This window comes from Camelus bactrianus, chromosome 3, assembly GCF_048773025.1.
Source record: "Camelus bactrianus isolate YW-2024 breed Bactrian camel chromosome 3, ASM4877302v1, whole genome shotgun sequence".
Lineage (NCBI taxonomy): Eukaryota > Metazoa > Chordata > Mammalia > Artiodactyla > Camelidae > Camelus > Camelus bactrianus.
The window spans coordinates 57,524,264-57,531,656 of record NC_133541.1 but is presented as its reverse complement, the minus strand read 5'-3'; the positions used below and the strand labels follow the sequence as shown (position 1 = coordinate 57,531,656).

General features: G+C 40.8%; 1 pseudogene; it reads left to right on the top strand.

The window, feature by feature from the left end:
* Positions 1-1,993: 1,993 nt before the first annotated feature.
* Positions 1,994-7,025, top strand: LOC123613019 (small ribosomal subunit protein uS19-like; annotated as a pseudogene).
* Positions 7,026-7,393: the final 368 nt, after the last annotated feature.

Genomic DNA, 7,393 nt, shown 5'->3' with positions numbered 1-7,393 from the left:
ATCGGCAGCCGTGAGAATTCAATGACATGATGTAGGTCAAGTGCTTCATGGAGAGCCTGGCACCAGAAAAGCACCCAGTAAGTGTTACTCACAATGTTACAGATGCAGAACCAAAGCTAAATGACACTAAAAACTGAATGGTAGGTACTAAGGCCACACAGCTAAGCAATGACACCTCTGAGGTAAGAATCCAGGGTTCCTGACTCCGTTCTTTCATAAAACAACAGAGAAACTAAAAAGGAGAAGCTGGGAATACTTATTTAATTTATTTAACAAGTGGTTATCATGTTTGTCCTGGGCCAGGCACTGTTCTAGGCACTTTATAAATGCTAAGCCACTTAAGCTTCCTAGCAACCACTGAGGCAGGCACTATCACCACCACTTTATAAATGAGGAAAATGAAGACAGAATAAGTGACACACCCAAGGTCACTCAGGGTCAACAAGCACCGTGCTATGACTAGGGGTTCTAAAGAACATAGATAAAATTTAAGTATTACTTTACTTAGACCATTTCTCTTAAAACTCATTAGTTAAAACATATTCTTCTTTCTAATAAGTCTTTTAATGCTCAAGATGTTGAACAGACGAGATGGCATACATCCATCTAAAACCCCTAGTTATCCCTGACTAAAAGCAGCCTAAAACTTCAGCCTGTATAATGTAAACTGAAAGTCTATCTAGCCAGCAGCAGTTCCACAAATTGTAGACGGAATTCTATGAGATGGCAATTGTTTTCCATAAGGCAAGTCTTACAGAATCTACAGAAATCTAGCCTCCAAATTTCTAAAACTTCTTAGAAATTACTTTAAAATTAACAATGTTTTGAATGTCTCAAACAGAGCATAAGAACATAAATTAATTTTTATCTGATGACTTTGGTCTTGCCTATGAATACCTGTACCGATCCTAAGCTGCAATACAGTGAGATTTCAGGGTTGGAAGCCCCTATACCCTCACATACCCTAATAAAAAAAAAAAAAAAGACTCTGATGACTCCAGAACAATGTACTTGGCCCAGAACAAAGCAAAGTAAGGGCATCAGCAAAGAGATGGAATCTCATCAAGTTGAAAGTTTGATCAAAAGTTCGAGAACTTGGGAACAAGAGGGAGGTCAGCATACAGCACAACAATAGTTCAGTTTTAGACATGCTATATTTAGAAATCCTTGTGAGGCATCCAAGTGGAGCTCTCAAGTAGGCCATTAGATCTAAGTTGTGAAGCTTACAAGTAGGGCCTGGGCTGGAAATACGAATTTTAGAGTTTCCAGCACAGTGTGGCAATCCTCAGATATGAATGAGATCCCTTATACAGGGGGTGTTGACTGAGGAGAAAGGAGTCCCTGAGACTCCTCTCATCAGAGGGCCTGAGACACTCCATCCAACATGAAGAGTTGAGTAAAGGAGAATTAAGTCAATGAAGGAGACTGAGAAAAAATGGCCACAGAGGTAGAAGGAATGCCAAGAGTGTGTGGAATGAAAACCCAAGATGGTCAACTGGGTCAAATGTTACTAAGAGACAGAGTAGGATGAGGGCTGAAAAGAATCCACTGGAGGAGTACCATGGAAGTCACTGGTGAGTGTAGCAAGAGCAGTGTCAGCGGAGTAGTGGGATGGAAATTACATTACAGTAAGGTGAAGCGCAAAGGGGAGCCAGTTCTGGACCTGGCAAAGTGTCCTGTCCTGGATTAATGCTACGGCTGAGACTGTTAGAAGAACTGGATAAAATATACCCAACAACTGCTTGACACTGGAGAGCCAGCAATACAGGTGCTGTCATCCTTGAGAGAAGGAGGTACAGAAGATGAGCTCCACGTCCCCTTGGATTTTTCTTAAGCTAGTTTTCCACATTCAAGCATGGGAAATAGGGCCTAAGTAGAAAAAGGCTGTCCTGTAAGGGCAGGATACTGCAGAAGCAGATTTCCGGAGAGTGAGAGAAAAATCAGGAAAGGAGCCCCCAAAATGCTGTACCTAATCCCTACACATTGGTGGATGATGCCTAAGCTGCACGTGGGTCAAGTGGAACTCTACAAACCCAGAGGAGAGCAGCAGCTGGAAAGCCAAAAAGCTGATCAGATTTCGGCAGCATGCAGTACTGAGCAAACAGAGGTTAGAGGTTAACCCCTACAGAAGCTGTTGCTTATCCACAATATCCAAACTGATGAGGCGTGCTAATACATAGGACATACTAGGTTTGCTATAAACTAAGAGGAGAGGAAAAAACAGAAGATGTGCAGATGATTCAGGTATTAAAGAAAAAGTTGATCAAATAGTAGAAAAAAATGAGCATTAAGCAAAAAATGATAACTTAAATTAAGTCAAATGGACATTTTAGAATGGAAAAATACAATATTTTAGATTAATAAATCACTGGGTAGGTTTTACAGCAGACTAGACACAGTATAAGATAGGATTGGTGAACTACAAGACAGGTGAATAAGAATATGCAAGAGAAGAACATAGTAAAAATATAAAAGAAACAAGACAGAAAATAAGAGACAGGTAAAGCATGATCAAATATATAAATCTGTAAAATTGGAGTACTGGAAGGAGAAGAGTGAGACAATGGGACAGAAGCAGTATTTAGAGAGATACTGGTCTATTCTACATTTCTCTCTTGTTTCTGAAGCCATTATTATATCCTGAAGTGATGTTTCCTCAAAGTCTGGTCTCTGGTAGACATTCTCTTGTATTTTTGAACACCTGCTGTCTTAGTCAGCTCGGGCTGCTATAATAAAATACCACAGCCTGGGTGGCTTAACCAGCAGACGTGTATTTCTTACAGTTCTGGAGGCTGGGAAGTCCAGGCTCAAGGTGCCTGCAGATCCGATCGAGTTCCCACTATGGATCCTTTTCCTGGCTTGCAGATGTCTCCCTTCTTGCCACACCCTCACAAAGTGGAGAGAAAGAAAGCAAGCTCTGGTCTCTCTTCCTCTTCTTCTAAGGATGTCTTTACCCATCATGGGGCCCCACCCTCATGACTTCATCTTAACCTAGTAATCTCCAAAAGGGCCCACCTCCAGATACCATCACACTGGGAGATAGGGCTATAACATGCGAACTTTTTGTACAGGGTGTGGGAGGGGGACACAAACATTCACCCCACAACACCTGCTACATGCTCTGGGTAAGCAGAGTTGAGCCTGAAGGACAGGTCTGTCTGATTCCAGGGTTTAATGACTGCTATTTCTCCTGCTCCATGCTGCATCACCCCTCACTTAATGGCGTTTGCTCCAAAGCTAATATATTCTCTGTGTTCTATCCTAAGGGTAAGCAAACGAGAGCCTGGGGCCCAAATCCAGCCCTCCACTTGATTTTGTAAATCAATTTTTACATTATCTATTGCTGCTCTGTCACCACTACGGCAGAGCTGAGTTTTGCAAAAGATACCATATGGCCAGCAAAATCAAAAGTATTTACTCTCTGCCCCTTTATAGAAAAATGTTTGCTGACCCAGTCCTAGCTCATTGCAAAAAGGAATCTGACTATGGCAATGTCTGAAGCTCTCACTGCAATTAATTTCTTCATCAACTTGTAAAGTGCAGTTAAGTTGCCACTCCTTCACGTAAAATAAGTGACGGTGCTGATGCTCTGGGAGGGAAGACAGTGGCTGGTGCTTGGTATCAGAAATAGTACAGCTTCAGCCAATAATGACTGATGGGCATGATTAATTTTAGACCTGTAGAAAAGGGTCTCCTGGGATAGAACAGTTTAAGAACCGGGGTCACACCGTGGAATTCCGTGTTCCTCAGAGTAAAACCCAAAGGTCTAGCTCCCGATTCTCTCTCTGATCTAGCTCCCAATTTTCCTCCCCCTTGCTCATTCTACTCTGTGAACACCACCCCCTTGCTGTTTCTTACTGACTTCCAGGAACCTTCCATCTTAGAGATGTTGCACTGACCACTCAGCTCAGAACAGTATTTCTTCTGATGTCATTTTAGCTAAAAACCTCATCTCCTTCAAGTTTTTGACCAAATACTACTTTTTGCATGAGACCTACTCAGACGTCATTGACAATGCATTCAGCTTGCTTGCCCTGACTCCACTCCCTATTATTTTCCCCAAAGTTGTCATCACCTTCTCTATTTTGTAATATATTCAGTTTTTACATTTATTTTTATTGTATATCTACCCCCTAATTGAATCTAAGCTCTTATGAGGGGGTAGGAATTATGATGTTTTGCTGTTGTTCACTGATGTTTCCAAAATATCTAGAAAAGTGACTGAAACCTAGCTCCTGCATATCATAATATTTATACATTTCTTAAATAAATGCATGTAATTCACATTCTGTTTCAGTGTCACAGAAATATTTTTAGGGCAATTTGGATCTATTATTTGGGGACCAGTCCATACGTATGACTGAGAAAATCATCTTCCCTTCCCTACCTTGCCAAGATTGGCCCACTCTTTCCTACCTAAAGAATAGCAAATAGAAGGCCCAGGGACTTCCGGTGAATGAGAACTCACAACTCAAGTCTACTTACTAAACAACTCGTTAATTGAAATACTTTGCTTTTAATCCAAGTTAGCACCTAAAAACTAGACATTGATGTCCAGCAATTAGGGTTAACCTACTAGTGTGGAACAATAACTTTCAACACTATATTTATATCTAAACTCAAGTTATGCTATAACAAATTCACTAGTTGATATCCTCACTTGTATTAGAACTGGTTGTTAGTCTAAATTAGAGTTTTTTCCCTCCTCCTTCCAGGGTTATCATTATGTTTTTCATGCCTTATTTCTATAAATATAATAAGAATACATTAAGAGTATCCATATACAACATCTTGGCATCAAACCAGGTCTGAATGCAGAAACTGGCACCACACATCAGAACAGTCACCAATAGCAAAGTCTTTTCAAAGTTCTTTATGTGTTTCCCTTTCATTACACAAAGGATTAAATAACTCATAATTTTCTATGTTGTAATAACATCACCCATTCCCAGACTTTTAATTGAGGAAGAAAATTTGTTTCATTCAAAAAGAAAAGAGAATGTGTAAGTGCTAGTAGATTATTTCACATTTATCCACTTTTCAGTTTGTAGAAAGGCAATCCCAGGATATTTACGCTGAAATATTCTGCCTAGAAATCAATGTAATAGAAGCCTAATTTTCTATAAAAAATATTTCTTATTGTTTTGAACCATATTCCAAATTTCCAAGTGTGGATCTATTGAATACATTTCCACATCTATTTGATTTTATTATTTAAATATATCTCCAGGATGGGGAGGGGGAATTATTCTTTTAATAAAAATCTTGTGTTGACTCTTAGAACAATTAAATTCTTGCAGATATTAACTTCACGTGTTCCCTTTTCTAGCATTCAGGTTTGAAACAATCTATCTGGTTTACAGAAAAATAAGCAAGAATTGCTCAAAGCACTTTGTAAGCTTAGACTGTGGGTCTCTCAGGGTCTCTCCTGGGTCTCTGCCCTGGTTCTTCAACCAACCAGATATGACATAACAGAGATAAGCCTAGGGAAAAAGCTGAAGAAACACTATTAAGTCCTTCTAAGTTTGCATTCATAGAATTTCCATTATCACACATAGTGTCCCAAGATGGCAGCACATTGACTTAGGTATTAACTTGGAGACAGAGAAAGGACACTATAATCTCCATGAATTGCCTTTATGTAAGATGCTCTCATCTGTAAAAGTCCATACAAAGTACAAGCAATCATTTGGAGCCATAAAAAATAATATACGTGCAATTGTTTAGTTCCTATCAAGATAGAGAAATACGGACCAGATTTACTTTTCTGTTTTAAACAATCAAAAAAAAAAAACCACAACAACAACAGATAAGCTATATAAAACAGTAGTTTTCTGATACTGAACAACAGGCAGCACTAGACGGCAGTTACTGAGAGAGGAGAAACAAGTGAGGCAACTAAAAAAAAAAAAAAAAAAAAGCCTTTCCATCTGAATCCCTGGCTAATGGAAATAATTCACAACCTCCAAGCAAGTATCTTCAATCATTCTACTTCCATTTTTCAAAATATGTAAAAGTATCCACTTATTCAACTAATAGGTATTGTCTCTGGTATGTACAGTAATAATAAACACGGATAGCTAGCAAAGGAGACAAACAAGAAACTAGCAAACAACGAAATAAGTAATAAAATTTCACCTGATTTAGAGTCTGAAGTGAAAAATAAAACAGTAAATGTTTCACAGGGACTGAGGAGAAAAGTATGTGCCTATTTAGACCTGATAATAAGGAAAGTCACTTTTAAGAGGACATTTGAACACAGACCTGAAAAAGGCAGCGTGGAGAGCTAGAGAAAGAACATTCCGGAAGAGAGAAAACATGGCACATAAAGGCCATTTGAAAAACGCGGATGAGCCAGAAAACATAGTGAAGGAAGGGAACCAGGTAGAAAATGAGTCTAGGACGGCAGGGAAGGGCCAGAGCATGGAGAGCCTCGAGGCCCATGAAAAAAGCTCGCATTTCATTCTTAATGAATTCACTTAAAATCTTGCCAAGTTCTGGTCAGGTGAATGATATGACTAAATTACCATAAAAAATAACCCACCCTGGCCTTTCGAAGCACCAAGACGGCGGAAGTGGAACAAAAGAAGAAGCGGCCCGTCCGGAAGTTCACCTACCGCGGCGCGGACCTCGACCAGGTGAGCACATGTTCTTGGAGCAGAGGATGCGGCGGCGGCGGCGGCGGCTAGACCACACGCTGCGCAGGAAGCTGCCGTCGCCGCGCAGGAAGCTGCCGTCGCTGCTGAAGCGCCTGCGCGAGGCCGGGACGGCGGCACCGCCCACGGAGAAACACGTGGTGGTGAAACCGCGCCTGCGCGAGACGGTCATCTCCTGGAGACGGTGGGCAGCTTGGTGGGCGTGTACAACGGCAAGACCTTCAACCAGGTGAAAATGAAGCCTGAGATGATGGGCCAGTGCCGAGGCGAGTTTTCAATCACTTACAAGCCCGTGAAACACGCCAGCCTGCCATCGGGGCCTCACACTCCTCACGCTTCATCCCCCTCGAGTCGTCTGCTGGTCAATAAAGATGGACTTCTCTTCAAAAAAAAAAAAAAAAAAAAAAAATTTCACCCTGACTTCTGTGTGAAGAATGGATTGTATTGGGTTAAGAGTGGGTACACAGAGACCGAATAAAAGGCGGTTTTAGGAACAGGGCCAGAAATGATGGCGGACCGGAGCCGCAGCTCTAGATGTGGGGAGAAGTAAATGAATTCAAAATAGATGTTCACGTTTACACTAAAATACGTGCTACACTGCAGATACCGTTCTAAGTACTTACATGCAATGGCTCATTTAATAACACAACAACCGAATGAGGGAGGCACTATAAATATCCTCTTTTTCAAGATACGGAAGCTAAAGCGTGTACACCTATGGTAAGTTTGTTTTCATT